Below are 18,610 nucleotides of genomic sequence, written 5' to 3'. Positions count from 1 at the left end.
TGCTTGAATTTTAGTCAGACTCTGAGAAATCATATTGACTTGTTGGGTCAATATTTTATTCTGAGCCAATATGGCATTTAGAGTATCAATTTCAAGAACTCCTTTCTTCTGAGTTTACCCATTATTCACAGGATTCCTTTCAGAGTTGTACATGAATTGATTATTTGCAACCATTTCAATGAGTTCTTGAGCTTCTACAGGCATCTTCTTCAGATGAAGAGATCCTCCAGCAGAGCTATCCAATGACATCTTGGATAGTTCAGACAGACCATCATAGAAAATTCCTATGATGCTCCTTTCAGAAAGCATGTCAGAACGGCATCTTCTGATTAATTGCTTGTATCTATCCCAAGCTTCATAGAGGGACTCACCATCCTTCTGTCTAAAGGTTTGGACTTCCACTCTAAGCTTACTCAATTTTTGAGGTGGAAAGAACTTTGCCAAGAAAGCATTGACTAGCTTTTCCCAAGAGTTCAGGCTTTCCTTAGGTTGTGAATCCAACCATGTTCTAGCTCTGTCTCTTACAGCAAAAGGAAAGAGCATAAGTCTGTAGACTTCAGGGTCAATCCCATTGGTCTTGACAGTGTCACAGATTTGCAAGAATTCAGCTAAGAACTGATGAGGATCTTCCAATGGAAGTCCATGAAACTTGCAATTCTGTTGTATTAGAGAAACTAATTGAGGCTTAAGCTCAAAGTTGTTTGCTCCAATGGCAGGGATTGAGATGCTTCTCCCATAGAAGTCGGGAGTAGGTACAGTAAAGTCATCAAGCACCTTCCTTGCATTGTTAGCATTGTTCTTTTCAGCTGCCATGGTTTCTTCTTCTTTGAAAGGCTCTGTTAGGCCCTCTAGAGAGAGTTGTGCTTTAGCTTCTCTTAGTTTTCTCTTCAAGGTCCTTTCAGTTTCAGGGTCAGCTTGAACAAGTATGCCTTTATCTTTGTTTCTGCTCATATGAAAGAGAAGAGAACAAGAAAGTAGGGAATCCTCTATGTCACAGTATAGAGATTCCTTGAAGTGTCAGAAGAAAAGAAGAATAGAAGGAGAGGATAGAGATGAGAGAATTTGAACTTACTAAAGAATTAGGGTTCGAATTGCATCTTGAGGAGGAGTGTTAGTCCCTTAAATAGAAGAATGTGAGAAGAGGGGAAGAATTTTCAAAAATTAATTAAAAGATTTTGAAATAGTTAAAAGAAATTTTTGAAAATTTGATTGATGATTTTCGAAAACTAAGATTAGGAAAGAAATTAAGTGATTTTGAAAAAGATTTTGAAATTAGAAATTAAAAAGATATGATTGAAAATTAATTTTGAAAAAGATGTGATTGAAAATATATGATTGAGAAGATATGATTGAAAATCAAACTAAAAAGAGAAAGTTTTTAAAATTAAAGTTGATTACTTGACTAACAAGAAATTAGAAGATATGATTCTAGAATTAAAACTTTTGATCCTTCCTTAATAGGCAAGTAACAACTAGAAAATTTGAAGTTAATCTTGAATTGAAGCAAGAATTTTTGAAAATAGTAAAAATAAATATAAAATGGAAAGAAATTGATTTTTGAAAGAGATATGATTGAAAAGATATGATTTGAAAAAGATTTGATTTTGAAAAATTATGAAAACTTGAAAAAAATGTGAATTAAAAACAAAATCTTCCCTCTAGTGTCATCCTGGCGTTAAACGCCCAGAATGGTGCCCATTCTGGCGTTTAACGCACAAATATCTACCTTTTTGGGCGTTAAACGCCCAGCCAGGTACCCTGGCTGGCGTTTAAATGCCAGTTTTCCTTCTTCACTGGGCGTTTTGAACGCCCAGCTTTTTCTGTTTGATTCCTCTACTGAATGTTCTGAATCTTCAACTCTCTGTATTATTGACTTGAAAAGACATAGTTTTAAAAAATATTTTTGAATTTTTGATGATGGGAATCAATAAAAATGCAACTAATCTTAGGAAACTCAAATTAAACAATGCATACAGGACACCAAACTTAAAAATTTTCATATAAGAGACATTAACAAATTGAGAATGCCTATGAGAAACAACAAAACACACAAAACAAGAGAATTTAAAGATCAGAGCAATGAAATCATTAAGAACAACTTGAAGATCAATGAAGAATAATATGTATAAATTTTCGAAAATTAGAAGGATAAAGACATGCAATTGACACCAAACTTAAAATTAGATAATAGACTCAAACAAGAAACAAAATATTTTTGGTTTTTATGGTTTTATAAATTCTTTTGTGATTTTTGAAACTTATATGGAAAAGAAAATAAAGGGATTCAAAACTTTTAATAAGAATTCCAGGAATCATGCAATGTTAGTCTAAAGCTTCAGTCTAAAAGGATTAGACATGTTTGGCCAAGCTTCAGCAGGACATTACATTCAGCAGCTAAATTGATGAGAATTAATTAGCTTTTATGATGATAAGAACATCACCTTGAAACTCTGGAATTCATTCTTAAAAATTCTGAAAAGTACCTAATCTAAGTAACAAGATGAACCGTCAGTTGTCCAAACTCGAACAATCCCCGGCAACGGCGCCAAAAACTTGGTGCACAAAATTGTGATCATCAACGATGGCACCAAAGACTTGGAGCTCTCCAACGTGAATCACACTTTGTCACAATTCCGCACAACTAACCAGCAAGTGCACTGGGTCGTCCAAGTAATAAACCTTACGTGAGTAAGGGTCGATCCCACGGAGATTGTCGGCTTGAAGCAAGCTATGGTCATCTTGTAAATCTCAGTCAGGCGGATTCAAATGGTTATGGAGTTTAAGGGGATGAAAAAAAACATAAAATAAAGATAGAGATACTTATGTAATTCATTGGTGGATTTCAGATAAGTGTATGAAGATGCTTTGTTCCCCTTGAACCTTTGCTTTTCTATTGCCTTCTTCCAATCATTCATACTCCTTTCCATGGAAAGCTTTATGTTGGGCATCACCGTTGTCAATGGCTACATCCCGTCCTCTCAGTGAAAATGGTCTTGATGCTCTGTCACAACATCGGCTAATCAGCTGTCGGTTCTCGATCATGTCGGAATAGGATCCATTGATCCTTTTGCGTCTGTCACACGCCCCAGAATCGCGAGTTTGAAGCTCGTCACAGTCATCCCTTCCCAAATCCTACTCGGAATACCACAGACAAGGTTTAGACTTTCCGGATCTCAAGAATGGCCGCCAATAATTCTAGCCTATACCACGAAGGTTCCAATCTTAGATTAGAAACCCAAGAGATACGCATTCAAGCCATTGCTAGTAGAAGAGAGGTGGTTGTCAGGCACATGTTCATAGGTGAGAATGATGATGAGTGTCACGGATCATGACATTCATCAAGTTGAAGAACGAATGAATATCTTGGAGAAGAAATTGACTTGAGTTGAATAGAAAAATAATAGTACTTGTATTAATTCATGAAGAACAGCAGAGCTCCACACCTTAATCTATGGTGTGTAGAAACTCCACCGTTGAAAATACATAAGAATAAGGTCTAGGCATGGCCGAATGGCCAGCCTCCTAAACATGATCAAAGGATCAAAAGATAATCCAAAAATCTAAAAGTCTATCAAGTGTGAAAATACAATGGCAAAAGGTCCTATTTATAGAAAACTAGTAGCCTAGGGTTACAGAAATCAGTAATTAATGCAGAAATCTTCTTCCGGGCCCACTCGGTGTGTGCTTAGGCTGATCATTGAAGCTTCCATGTGTAGAGACTTTTCTTGGAGTTAAACGCCATCTTTTGTGCCAATTTGGGCGTTTAACTCCAGCTTTTGTACCAGTTTTGGAGTTAAACGCCAGAATTCTTAGGCTGAATTGGAACGCCTGTTTGGGCCATCAAATCTCAGACAAAGTATAGACTATTATATATTTCTGGAAAGCCCAGAATGTCTACTTTCCAACGCAATTGAGAGCGTGCCAATTGGGCTTCTGTAGCTCTAGAAAATCTACTTTGAGTGCAGGGAGGTTAGAATCCAACAGCATCTGCAGTCCTTTTTCAGCCTCTCAATCAGATTTTTGCTCAGGGCCCTCAATTTCAGCCAAAAAATACCTGAAATTACAGAAAAACACACAAACTCATAGTAAATTACAGAAATATGATTTTTAAATAAAAACTAATAAAAATATAATAAAAACTAATTAAAATATACTAAAAACATACTAAAAAAAATGCAAAAAAGCGTATAAATTATCCGCTCATCATCTTTGCACTATTCCAGAAGGATTGGATGCCTTTCAAGAAGTCGCACTCAAACGCCAGATGTACCAATTTGACTGGGATGCTATTCTCAGAGTTATTGCATTACCTGGCAGCAGATGGATCTACGGATACCATCGTACCCGCCCTAAGAGAATCTCGGCTTCAGCACTTACATTGGAGGCTCGCATCTGGGCACAGATCATGTCCCATTACATCTTTCCGAGCACTCACGAGTCCTCCTTCACTGCATACATGGCCGTTCTACTATGGTGCATCCTTACAGACCAACCTCTGAATCTACCAAGACATATCCGGAATGCCATGGGACACGTACAAATTGCGGACAACCTACCTTTCCTCGCCTTAGTCTCAGATCTTGTCTCAGCCGCTGGAGTCTCCTACAGAGCTGGGAACACCAAACCCATGCTTCCACGGGATGATCAGTATGTCCCCAATGGGAAGTACCTTAGACTTCCAGCAACCACTATTAGCCAGCATACTGAACCAGTTGAAGATATTCCTTCTTCAACACTACAAGCACCTACAACAGCCCAACTACTCCATCAGATATTTGAAAGGTTGGATCAGCAGGAACACAAAGCTAAGATGAGAGAGCACCGTAACGAGCGCCGATTCAAACACCTCAAGGAGCTACTCAAGGGACACTTCAAGGACTCAGACACCCCGGACTCCATTTCCATTACCAGCACAGGGAACCATGATGGTCCCGACTGTGGAGATACTGCTACCAGCCCACCTTTGTTCTTGACAGATGGCACCGAGGATGGTGCAAAGCCTTAAGTGTGGGGATGTCGGTCAGTACCTGACTTTCGGAGGTAATTTCTCTTCCCTATACACCAATAAATTAGGATATTTAGTTAGTTTTTCTTTTGTAGAATAGGATAAATTGTATAGTAATAGATTAGGTGCATGCATGTTCTGCTTGATTGAAAAGACAATAAGTTTCTTCTAAGACTCTATCTTTGGAACAAAATTTCACTAATTTTAATTAAAATTTTTATGTCAAATTTGCTTGAAGATGTATTTGGAACATGATTTTCGAGCTAAAGAACACACAACCTGTGAGATTTGAGCCTTTATGAATGGTTACATTATTTAACCATAATTATTTTATTCTTGTGTGTTTACTTCTCTATGATTGTAATCTATATTTTGTTTCATCTTTTATGTCCAATGTTTATTATATTTACATGCTTGCATATGATTGAGGCCATTATTTGTTTAGCTTACTATCCAAAATAAGCCTACCCTTTCAATTACCTTTGTTAGCCACTTTGAGCCTTTAAATCCCATTTATTCTATATTTTATCACATTACTAGGCTTAAGCGGAAAAATAATTAAATATCCCAAATTGAATCTTTGGTTAGCTTAAGATAGAATTATGAGTGTTATTTAAGTATGGGAAATTGTGGAAAGAATGGATAATAAAGGAATGAGTCATGATAATATACTGGGAATTTGGATAGTTACTCATGTGAAACTTTAAGAATTAAAACTCTATGTGCATTGATAAGCTATGTTCATTTTTATGTTTATGCAAAAAAAATTATAAATAAGGGGACAAAATTACCCCAATGCCAAGTTAAGAATTCAAAAGATCAATGCATGTATGATAAAATCAAAATAAAAAGGTTGATACATGAGTATGGATGTGAAAGAGATTTCTGGGTAGCTAGGTGTGAATTTTAGAAGTTATATAGAATATATATAGGTTATGTTAAAGCTTGGGTTAATTAAAGATTCAATTTATAAGCTTACTTAGCCATATATATCCTTACCTTTACCTTGGCCCCATTACAACCCTGAAAAGACCTCATGATAATTGCATTGGTATATTAAATGTTGTTGATTGGTTAAGAGAAGAACAAAAATTAGAGAACATGATTAGAGAAGGATAGAGTGATGACCCTATACACTAGAGAGATTAGAGTGTACATACATTATCAGTGAGGGTTCCATGCTTGAATTTCTATGTTCCCTGCTTTCATGAGCTATCTTGCATTTTTGTCTGTTCTTACTGTATAAGAATTGAGTTAGTGGAATTTGATTTGTAATTATTTTGAAGATCTTATTCACTTTTGATCAAGTGGACAAAAGTCATATAGTTGCATTCATATATATAGATTGCGTTGCATTTTATAGGTTTTACATGTTCTTACTCATTTATTTCATCTCCTTCAACGAAGCATGAGGACATGCTAATGTTTAAGTGTGGGGAGGTTGATAAACCACTATTTTATGGTTTATTTTGTGTTTAATTGTGTGGTTTTATCATGATCTTTGCCCACTTATTCATTAAATTAGCATGCATTTACATTCCCTTCCTAAAATTATTGCATGATTGAAAACTGCTTTCTAGAGACTTTTTAATTACGTATTTTATTTCTCCTTCATCCCATTTGATGCTGTGATCTATATGTTAAGTGTTTCAGGCTTTATAGGGCATGAATGAGTTGGAGATTGGAAAGAAAGCTTGCAAAAATGGAAGGAACACAAGAAATTGAGGAGTTGACCAGTGAGAAGCGACGCGGCCGAATGGATGACGCGACCGTGCGGCATGGAATAGCATGAGTGATGCGGTCGCATGGATGACGCGACCGCGTGGCAAAGCAGAACGCCGAATGACGCGTCCGCATGAGCGACGCGATCGCGTGACATGCGCGATCTGCATAATCTACAAAATCACTGGGGGTGATTTCGGGCCCCATTTTGACCCAGTTTTCGGCCCAGAAAAGCATACTAGAGCCAGAGAACATGCAAAAACCAGAGAGAACATTCATTCCGCATAGTTTTAGTTTTTAGATCTAGTTTTACTCCTCCTCTAGGTTTTCTTCTCTCTACACATTCATAGTTTTTTTAGGATTTGTTATGTTCATTGTTTTGCATTGGGATATTGAGAAGAGTTATTGCCTCATCAAGACTTCGACATTCTAGTTCGTTCTCTTCACTTGTCTTTTACTCTTCCATGTTCCTTAATTTACTTAATTTTACTATTGGATTATTTTAGTATTTATTAATACAAGAATTACTTTTATTTTTAATTAATCCTTGATCATTATTTATCATGTCTTTCTTTAATTCCTTTTCTTACGTTATGAATTTTACATTTACAATGAGCGAGTAGTCCCCTAACTTGATGGGGAGTCGATGAAAGGAATCCTTGAGTTGGAATGCTCAAGAGAAAGATTGTGATTGGGTTTATTGTTAGATTGCTCTCTAGTCACTAACACCAATCCTCCCAAGAGTGGATTGGAACCTGTGGATAGAACAGCATTCCAACTTGTTTGACTTTCCCTTACTTAGTAAGGGACAACTAAACACAATAAATCTCAATTGGCAATTAATCTTGAGAGTACTGTAGCAAGAATAGGGCTTCCATCTAATCAACTCCCAGTCAAGGCTTTTATTTAAATTACTTAATTTCCCCAATTTCATTCCCTGTTTACCCAACTCAACTTCTTTTGAAAACACCTGATTAATAAAATAGCACACTTTCCTGTAACTCGTTGGGAGACGACCTGGATCCATACTCCCAGTATTTTAATTTTAATTTTGTGACACCCTTCTAAATTGATAAAGCGGATTTCTGGTTGGTTGAGAACTATACTTGCAACGCATATTTTATAATCATTCTTAATTAGCCAATTTCCGCCCACGTCAATGCCCCTCTGAAATGTTTTCAGAATGGGTGCAGTTAGACATCTTCTATTATGGGCTTACAGAGAAAGCTCAAATTTCTCTAGATCACTCAGCTGGTGGATCTATACACATGAGAAAGATAATTGAAGAGGCTCAAGAGCTTATTGATACAGTTGCCAAAAATCAGCATCTGTACCTAAGCAGTGAATCTTCCATGAAAGAAGAGGCTAAAATAGTAACTGCTGAAATCAGTTTTGCAGAACAAAGTACTGAATTCAATCAGCAATCAGACTTTCTAACAAAACAGCTGGCCGAATTTAAGGAGATACTATAACACAAAAGAATAGCTAATCTGAATATGAAAGTACAGTTGAAGCAAACAGAACAGCAGTTATCAAAACAAATAACAGAAGAGTGCCAAGCAATTCAATTAAGAAGTGGGAAAACATTAAATACCTCACTTCAAGGCAGCAGGAAGCCAAGAAATGAACAACCTGCTATCCAAAATCCCTTTGAGGACAGTAAGAGCACAGAGAGGAATAACTCTGGCATTCAAACGCCAGAAACAGGCAAGGACTTGGTGTCTAACGCCCAATGGAAGCTCAGTTCTGGCGTTCAAACACCAGGAACAAGTAAGGAGTTGGCGTCCAACACCACTCCAGCTTCTAACCCTGGCATTCAAATGCCAGTGAGGGATCAGACACACACAAGTGCTGATAACAACCCCTCTAAAAAGGCTTCTCCAACCACCTCTGTAGGAAATAAACCTGCAGCAACTAAGGTTGAGGAATATAAAGCCAGGATACCTTATCCTCAAAAACTCCGCCAAGAGGAGCGGGATAAGCAATTTGCTCGCTTTGCAGATTATCTCAGGAATCTTGAAATAAAGATTCCGTTTGCAGAGGCACTTGAGCAAATACCTTCTTATGCCAAGTTCATGAAGGAGATCTTGAGTCATAAGAAGGATTGGAGAGAAACTGAAAGAGTTCTCCTCACTGAAGAATGCAGTGCAGTCATTCTGAAAAGCTTTCCAGAAAAGCTTAAAGATCTCGGAAGCTTTCTAATACCATGCATATTAGAGGGTAATTGCACCAAGACAGCTTTATGTGATCTTGGGGCAAGCATCAACCTAATACCTGCATCCACTATCAGAAAGCTTGGTTTAACTGAAGAAGTTAAACCAACCCGGATATGTCTCCAACTTGTTGATGGCTCCATTAAATACCCATCAGGCGTGATTGAGGACATGATTGTCAGGGTTGGGTCATTCGCCTTTCCCACTGACTTTGTAGTTCTGGAAATAGAGGAGCACAAAAGTGCAACTCTCATTCTAGGAAGACCTTTCCTAGCAACTGGACGAACTCTCACTGATGTCCAAAAGGGGGAAGTAACCCTGAGAGTCAATGAGGATGAGTTTAAGTTGAATGCTGTCAAAGCTATGCAGCATCCAGACACACCAAAAGACTGCATGAAAGTTGATCTCATTGACTCTTTGGTAGAGGAGGTCAACATGGCTGAGAGTCCCGAATCAGAGTTGGAAGACATCTTTAAAGATGTTCAGCCTGATTTGGAGGGTTCAGAGGAATTGAAAGAGCCTCTGAGACTTCCTCAGGAAGAGGAGAAACCTCCTAAACCCGAGCTCAAGCCATTACCACCATCCTTGAAATATGCATTTCTGGGAGAAGGTGACACTTTTCCAGTGATCATAAGCTCTACTTTAAATCCACTGGAAGAGGAAGCACTAATTCAAGTGCTAAGGACACGTAAGACAGCTCTTGGGTGGTCCATAAGTGACCTTAAGGGCATAAGCCCAGCTAGATGCATGCACAAAATCCTATTGGAGGATGATGCTAAGCCAGTGGTTCAACCACAGAGGCGGCTAAATCCAGCAATGAAGGAAGCGGTGCAGAAAGAGGTCACCAAATTACTAGAGGCTGGGATTATTTATCCTATTTCTGATAGCCCTTGGGTGAGTCCTGTTCAAGTTGTTCCCAAGAAGGGAGGCATGACAGTTGTTTATAATGAAAAAAATGAACTGGTTCCTACAAGAACAGTTACAGGGTGGCGCATGTGTATTGACTACAGAAGGCTCAACACAGCCACCAGAAAGGATCATTTTTCTTTACCATTCATAGACCAGATGCTAGAGAGACTAGCAGATCATGAATATTACTGCTTTTTGGATGGCTATTCAGGTTACAACCAAATTGCAGTAGATCCTCAGGACCAAGAGAAAACAACATTCACATGTCCTTCTGGAGTATTTGCTTACAGAAGAATGCCTTTTGGTCTGTGTAATGCACTTGCAACCTTTCAGAGGTGTATGCTCTCTATCTTCACTGATATGGTAGAGAAATTTCTAGAAGTCTTCATGGATGACTTTTCAGTATTTGGAGACTCATTCAGCTCCTGCCTTAACCATTTAGCACTTGTTCTGAAAAGATGCCAAGAGACCAACCTAGTTTTAAACTAGGAAAGATGTCACTTTATGGTGACTGAAGGAATTGTCCTTGGGCATAAAATTTGAAACAAGGGGATAGAGGTGGATCAAGCTAAAGTGGAAGTAATTGAAAAATTACCACCACCTGCTAATGTTAAGGCAATAAGAAGCTTTCTGGGGCATGCAGGATTCTACAGGAGGTTTATAAAGGATTTTTCAAAAATTGCAAAAGCCCTGAGCAATCTGCTAGCTGCTGACATGCCATTTGTGTTTGACACAGAGTGTCTGCAAGTGTTTGAGACTCTGAAAGCTAAGCTGGTCACAGCACCAGTTATTTCTACACCAGACTGGACATTACCATTTGAACTAATGTGTGATGCCAGTGACCATGCCATTGGTGCAGTACTGGGACAGAGGCATGACAAGCTTCTGCATGTCATTTATTATGCTAGCCGTGTTTTAAATGATGCCCAGAAAAATTACACAACCACAGAAAAAGAATTGCTTGCAGTGGTTTATGCCATTGACAAGTTTAGATCATACTTAGTAGGATCAAAAGTGATTGTGTGCACTGACCATGCTGCTCTTAAATATCTACTCACCAAGCAGGATTCAAAACCCAGGCTCATAAGATGGGTGTTGCTTCTGCAAGAGTTTGATATAGAAATAAGAGACAGAAAAGGGACAGAGAACCAAGTGGCTGATCATCTGTCCCGAATAGAACCAGTAGAAGGGGTGTTTCCCCCCTCTATTGAGATCTCTAAGACCTTTCCGGATGAGCATTTGTTTTCCATTCAGGAAACACCATGGTTTGCAGATATTGCAAACTATAAAGCTGCAAGGTTCATACCCAAGGAGTACAGCAGGCAACAAAAGAAAAAATTAATTACTGATGCAAAGTACTACTTGTGGAATGAACCCTATCTCTTTAAGAGATGTGCAGACGGAATAATCCGAAGGTGTGTGCCTAGAGAAGAAGCACAGAAGATCTTATGACATTGCCATGGGTCACAATACGGAGGCCATTTCGGAGGTGAGCGAACAGCCACCAAGGTCCTCCAATGTGGCTTCTACTGGCCTACCCTCTATAGAGATTCCCGAGAGTTTGTACGTAACTGTGACAGTTGCCAAAGAGCTGGTAATCTGCCTCATGGTTACGCCATGCCTCAATAAGGAATCTTGGAGATTGAGTTGTTTGATGTATGGGGTATTGACTTCATAGGGCCTTTCCCACCATCATACTCAAACACTTATATTCTGGTTGCAGTCAACTATGTATCCAAATGGGTAGACGCCATTGCCACACCCACTAATGATACTAAGACAGTGCTGAAGTTCCTCCAGAAACATATCTTCAGCAGGTTTGGTGTCCCTAGAGCACTAATTAGTGATGGGGGCACTCACTTCTGTAACAAACAACTTTACTCTGCTATGGTCCGATATGGAATTAGTCACAAGGTGGCAACTCCATATCATCCACAGACAAACGGACAAGCTGAAGTCTCTAATAGAGAACTAAAAAGAATCATGGAACGGACTGTAAGTACCCGTAGAAAGGATTGGGCGAGAAGCTTGGATGATGCTCTGTGGGCTTACAGAACAGCATTCAAGACTCCTATAGGGACCTCTCCATACCAGCTTGTGTATGGTAAGGCCTATCATCTGCCCGTGGAACTGGAACATAAGGCCTACTGGGTAACCAGATTCCTAAACTTTGATGCTAAATTAGCTGGAAAAAAAGATTGCTCCAGCTGAATGAGCTAGAAGAATTCAGACTCACTACTTTCGAAAATGCCAAGGTTTACAAAGAGAAAGCAAAAAGATGGCATGATAGAAAGCTGTCATCTAGAGTCTTTGAACCAGGACAAAAAGTTCTGTTGCTTAACTCTAGGCTCAGGCTATTCCCCGAAAAACTGAAATCCCGGTGGAGGGGACCATATGTGATTAAAAGTGTGTCACCATATGGCTCTGTGGAGCTTCAAGACATTGTTCTGATAAGAAGTTCATTGTTAATGGATAGAGAATCAAGCATTATCTTGAAGGCAATATTGAGCAAGAGTGCTCAAGGCTGAGGCTAGATTAAAAGCTCAGCAAGGTCCAGCTAAAGACAATAAAGAAGCACTTGTTGGGAGGAAACTGGTGCACGAAATTGTGATCATCAACAATGGCGCCAAAGGACTTGGAGCTCTTAAACGTGAGTCACACTTTGTCACAATTTCGCACAACTAACCAGCAAGTGCACCGGGTCGTCCAAGTAATAAACCTTATGTGAGTAAGGGTCGATCCCACGGAGACTGTCGGCTTGAAGCAAGCTATGGTCACCTTGTAAATCTCAGTCAGGCGAATTCTGATGGTGATGGAGAATTGATAATTAAAAGATAAATAAAACATAAAATAGAATAAAGATAGGGATACTTATGTAATTCTCTGGTTGGAATTTCAGATAAGCGTATGAAGATGCTTTGTTCCCCCTGAACCTCTACTTTCCTATTGCCTTCTTCCAATCATTCATACTCCTTTCCATGGCAAGCTTTATGTTGGGCATCACCGTTGTCAATGGCTACATCCCGTCCTCTCAGTGAAAATGGTCCTGATGCTCTGTCACAACATCGGCTAATCAGCTGTCGGTTCTCGATCATGTCGGAATAGGATCCATTGATCCTTTTGCGTCTGTCACACGCCCCACAATCGCGAGTTTGAAGCTCGTCACAGTCATCCCTTCCCAGATCCTACTCGGAATACCACAGACAAGGTTTAGACTTTCCGGATCTCAAGAATGGCCGCCAATAATTCCAGCCTATACCACGAAGGTTCCAATCTTAGATTAGAAACCCAAGAGATACGCATTCAAGCCATTGCTAGTAGAACAGAGGTGGTTGTCAGGCACATGTTCATAGGTGAGAATGATGATGAGTGTCACGGATCATCACATTCATCAAGTCGAAGAACAAATGAATATCTTGCTGAAGAAATAGACTTGAGTTGAATAGAAAAACAATAGTACTTGTATTAATTCATGAAGAATAGCAGAGCTCCACACCTTAATCTATGGTGTGTAGAAACTCCACCGTTGAAAATACATAAGAACAAAAGGTCTAGGCATGGCCGAATGGCCAGCCTACCAAACGTGATCAAAGGATCAAAAGATAATCCAAAGATGAAAATACAATAGTATAAGGGCCTATTTATAGAGAACTAGTAGCCTAGGGTTTACAGAAATCAGTAATTAATGCAGAAATCTTCTTCCGGGCCCACTTGGTGTGTGCTTGGGCTGAGCATTGAAGCTTCCATGTGTAGAGACTTTTTTTGGAGTTAAACGCCATCTTTTGTGCCAGTTTGGGCGTTTAACTCCAGCTTTTGTGCCAGTTTTGGAGTTAAACGCCAGAATTCTTAAGCTGACTTGGAACGCCTGTTTGGACCATCAAATCTCGGGAAAAGTATGGACTATTATATATTTCTGGAAAGCCCAGGATGTCTACTTTCCAACGCAATTGAGAGCGCGCCAATTAGGTCTCTGTAGCTCCAGAAAATCCACTTTGAGTGCAGGGAGGTCAGAATCCAACAGCATCTGCAGTCCTTTTTCAGCCTCTGAATCAGATTTTTGCTCAGATCCCTCAATTTCAGCCAGAAAGTATCTGAAATCACAGAAAAACACACAAACTCATAGTAAAGTCTAGAAATATGATTTTTAAATAAAAACTAATAAAAATATAATAAAAACTAATTAAAATATACTAAAAACATACTAAAAACAATGCCAAAAAGCGTATAAATTATCCGCTCATCACAACCCAAGCTTAAATTGTTGCTTGTCCCCAAGCAACTGAAAATCAAATAGGACAAAAAGAAGAGAATATACAATGAATTCCAAAAGCATCTATGAAGATCAGTATTAATTAGATGAGCGGGGCTTTTGGCTTTTTGCTTCTGAACAGTTTTGGCATCTCACTTTATCCCTTGAAGTTCAGAATGATTGGCATCTATAGGAACTCAGAATACAGATAGTGTTATTGATTCTCCTAGTTAAGTATGTTGATTTTTGAACACAGCTACTTTATGAGTCTTGGCCGTGGCCCTAAGCACTTTGTTTTCCAGTATTACCACCGGATACATAAATGCCACAGACACATAACTGGGTGAACCTTTTCAGATTGTGACTCAGCTTTGCTAGAGTCCTCAATTAGAGGTGTCCAGAGTTCTTAAGCACACTCTTCTTTTTTCTTTGGACCTCGACTTTAACCGCTTAGTCTCAAGTTTTCACTTGACACCTTCACGCCACAAGCACATGGTTAGGGACAGCTTGGTTTAGCCGCTTAGGCCAGGATTTTATTCCTGTGGGCCCTCCTATCCACTGATGCTCAAAGCCTTGGATCCTTTTTATCACCCTTGCCTTTTGGTTTAAAGGGGTATTGGCTTTTTCTGCTTGGTTTTCTTTTTCTTTCTTTTTTCTTTTCTCTCTTTTTTTTTTGCCCCTTTTTTTTTCTGCAAGCTTTTCACTGCTTTTTCTTGCTTCAAGAATCAATTTTATGATTTTTCAGATCATCAGATAACATTTCTCCTTTTCCCATCATTCTTTCAAGAGCCAACAATTTTAACATTCATAAACAATCAAATTCAAAAATATGCAATGTTCAAGCATTCATTCAGAAAAACAATAATATTGCCACCACATCAAAATAATTAAACTGTTTTAAAATTTGAAATTCATGCACTTCTTTTTCTTTTTCAATTAAAAACATTTTTTTCATTTAAGAAAGGTGATGGATTCATTTTCATAGCTTTAAGGCATAGACACTTAGACACTAGTGATCATAAAGACACAAACATAAATAAACATAAAGCATAAGAATTCGAAAAATAGAAAATAAAGAACAAGGAAATTAAAGAACGGGTCCACCTTAGTGATGGCGGCTTGTTCTTCCTCTTGAAGATCTTATGGAGTGCTTGAGCTCCTCAATGTATCTTCCTTTCCTTTATTGCTCCTCTCTCATGGTTCTTTGGTCTTCTCTTATTTCATGGAGGAGGATGGAATGCTCTTGGTGCTCCACCCTTAGTTGTCCCATGTTGGAACTTAATTCTCCTAGGGAGGTGTTGATTTGCTCCCAATAGTTTTGTGGAGAAAAATGCATCCCTTGAGGCATCTCAGGGATTTCTTGATGAGGAGTTTCCTCATGCTCTTGTCCATGAGTGGGATTTCTTGTTTGCTCCATCCTTTTCTTAGTGATGGGCTTGTCCTCATCAATGCGAATGTCTCCCTCTATGTCAATTCCAACTGAATTGCAAAGGTGACAAATGAGATGAGGGAAGGCTAACCTTGCCAAAGGAGAGGACTTGTCCGCCACCTTGTAGAGTTCTTGGGATATAACCTCATGAACTTCCACTTCCTCTCCAATCATGATGCTATGTATCATGATAGCCCGGTTTATAGTAGTTTCGGACCGGTTGCTAGTGGGAATGATTGAGCATTGGATGAACTCCAACCATCCCCTAACCACATGCTTGAGGTCATGCCTTCTTAGTTGAACTGGCTTCCCTCTTGATTCTCTCTTCCATTGAGCGCCCTCTTCACATATGTCCATGAGGACTTGGTCCAACCTTTGATCAAAGTTGACCCTTCTAGTGTAGGGGTGTGCATCTCCTTGCATCATGGGCAAGTTGAATGCCAACCTTACATTTTCTGGATTAAAATCCAAGTATTTCCCTCGGACCATTGTAAGCCAATTCTTAGGGTCCGAGTTCACACTTTGATCATGGTTCTTGGTGATCCATGCATTGGCATAGAACTCTTGAACCATTAAAATTCTGACTTGTTGAATGGGGTTGGTGAGAACTTCCCAACCTCTTCTTCGGATCTCATGTCGGATCTCTGGATATTCGCCCTTTTTGAGCTTAAAAGGGACCTCAGGGATCACCTTCTTCTTGGCCACAACTTCATAGAAGTGGTATTGATGCACCCTTGAGAGGAATCTCTCCATCTCCCATGACTCGGAGGTAGAAGCTTTTGCCTTCCCTTTCCTCTTTCTAGGGGTTTCTCCGGCCTTTGGTGCCATAAATGGTTATGGGAAAACAAAAAAAAAGCTTTAGCTTTTACCACACCAAACTTAGAAGGTTGCTCGTCCTCGAGCAAAAGAAGAAAGAAGAGAGTAGAAGAAGAAGAAATAGAGGAGATGGAGTGGGCATTGTGTTTCGGCCAAGGGGGAGAAGCGATATTTAGGTTGTGTGAAAATGAAGGAGTGAAGATGGGTTTATATAGGAGTGAGAGGGGTGTCTAAGGTTTGGCTATAGAGGGTGGGTTTGGGAGGGAAAGTGGTTTGAGTTTGGATGGTGAGGTAAGTGGGGTTTTATGAAGGATAGATGTGAGTGGTGAAGAGAATGGTGGGATTTGATAGGTGAGGGGATTTTGGGGAAGAGGTATTGAGATGATTGGTGAATGGGTAAAGAAGAGAGAGAGTGGTGGGGTAGGTAGGGATCCTGTAGGGTCCACAGATCCTGAGGTGTCAAGTATATCTCATCCCTGCACCGAGTGGCGTGCAAAACGCCCCTTTCTGCCAATCCTGGCGTTAAACGCCAGGCTGCTGCCCATTTCTGGCGTTTAACGCCAGCTTCTCACCATTCCTGGCGTTAAATGCCAGTCTGGTGCCTTTTTCTGGTGTTAAACGCCCAGAATGGTGCCAGACTGGGCGTTTAACGCCCATTCTGCTACCTTTACTGGCGTTTAAACGCCAATAACTGTCTCCTCCAGGGTGTTCTATTTTTCATTCTATTTTTCACTTTGTTTTTACTTTTTCAATTGTTTTTTTGTGACTTCACATGATCATCAACCTACAGAAAATATAAAATAACAATAGAAAATAGAAAATTATCATAGAATAGTAACGATTAGATTGCCTCCCAACAAGCGCTTCTTTAATGTCAATAGCTTGACAGTGGGCTCTCATGGAGCCTCACAGATGTTCAGAGCAATGTTGGAACCTCCCAACACCAAACTTTGAGTTTGAATGTGGGGGTTCAACACCAAACTTAGAGTTTGGTTGTGGCCTCCCAACACCAAACTTAGAGTTTAACTGTGGGGGCTTTGTTTGACTCTGTATTGAGAGAAGCTCTTCATGCTTCCACTCGATGGTTACAGAGGGATATCCTTGAGTTTTAAACACAAGGGAGTCTTCATTCACTTGAATGATCAATTTTCCTCTCTCAACATCAATCACAGCCTTTACTGTGGCTAGGAAGGGTCTGCCAAGGATGATGGATTCATCCATACACTTCCCAGTTTCTAGGATTATGAAATCAGCAGGGATGTAATGGTCTTCAACCTTTACCAAGACATCCTCTACAAGTCCATAAGCCTGTTTCTTTGAATTGTCTGCCATCTCTAGTGAGATTCTTGTAGCTTGTACCTCAATGATCCCTAGCTTCTTCATTACAGAGAGAGGCATGAGGTTTATGCTTGATCCTAGGTCACACAGAGCCTTCTCAAAGGTCATGGTGCCTATGGTACAAGGTATTGAGAACTTTCTAGGATCTTGTCTCTTCAGAGGTAATCTCTGCCTAGTCAAGTCATTCAGTTCTTTGATGAGCAATGGAGGTTTATCCTCCCAAGTCTCATTACCAAACAACTTGGCATTTAGCTTCATGATTGCTCCAAGGTACTTAGCAACTTGCTCTTCAATAATATCTTCATCCTCTTCAGAGGAAGAATACTCATCAGAGCTCATGAATGGCAGAAGTAGATTCAATGGAATCTCTATGGTCTCAGTCTGAGCCTCACACTCCCATGGTTCCTCATTAGGGAACTCCTTGGAGGTCAGTGGATGTCCATTGAGGTCTTCCTCAGTGGAGATTACTGCCTCTTCCTCCTCTCCAGGTTCGGCCATGTGAGACGTGTTTATGGCCTTGCACTCTCTCTTTGGATTCTCTTCTGTATTGCTTGGGAGAGTACTAGGAGGGAGTTCAGTAATTTTCTTACTCAGCTGACCCACTTGTGCCTCCAAATTTCTAATGGAGGACCTTGTTTCAGTCATAAAACTTTGAGTGGTTTTGATTAGATCAGAGATAATGGTTGCTAAGTCAGAGTGGCTTTGCTTAGAATTCTCTGTCTGTTGCTGAGAAGATGATGGAAAAGGCTTGCTATTGCTAAACCTATTTCTTCCACCATTATTGTTGTTGAAACCTTGTTGAGGTCTCTGTTGATCCTTCCATGAGAGATTTGGATGATTTCTCCATGAAGGATTATAGGTGTTTCCATAGGATTCTCCCATGTAATTCACCTCTTCCATTGCTGGGTTCTCAGGATCATAAGTTTCTT

General features: G+C 39.6%; 1 non-coding gene across 1 annotated transcript; it reads left to right on the top strand.

The window, feature by feature from the left end:
* The first annotated feature begins 303 nt into the window (after positions 1 to 303).
* LOC112739345 (small nucleolar RNA R71) lies at positions 304 to 411 on the top strand. The gene has a single exon (XR_003170280.1). It is a non-coding gene; the product is annotated as a small nucleolar RNA R71 (small nucleolar RNA).
* The last annotated feature ends 18,199 nt before the right edge of the window (positions 412 to 18,610 follow it).

Source organism: Arachis hypogaea, chromosome 13, assembly GCF_003086295.3.
Source record: "Arachis hypogaea cultivar Tifrunner chromosome 13, arahy.Tifrunner.gnm2.J5K5, whole genome shotgun sequence".
NCBI classification, from domain to species: domain Eukaryota; kingdom Viridiplantae; phylum Streptophyta; class Magnoliopsida; order Fabales; family Fabaceae; genus Arachis; species Arachis hypogaea.
The sequence above is the reverse complement of the archived record's forward strand: the minus strand, read 5'-3'. Positions and strand labels throughout refer to the sequence as shown.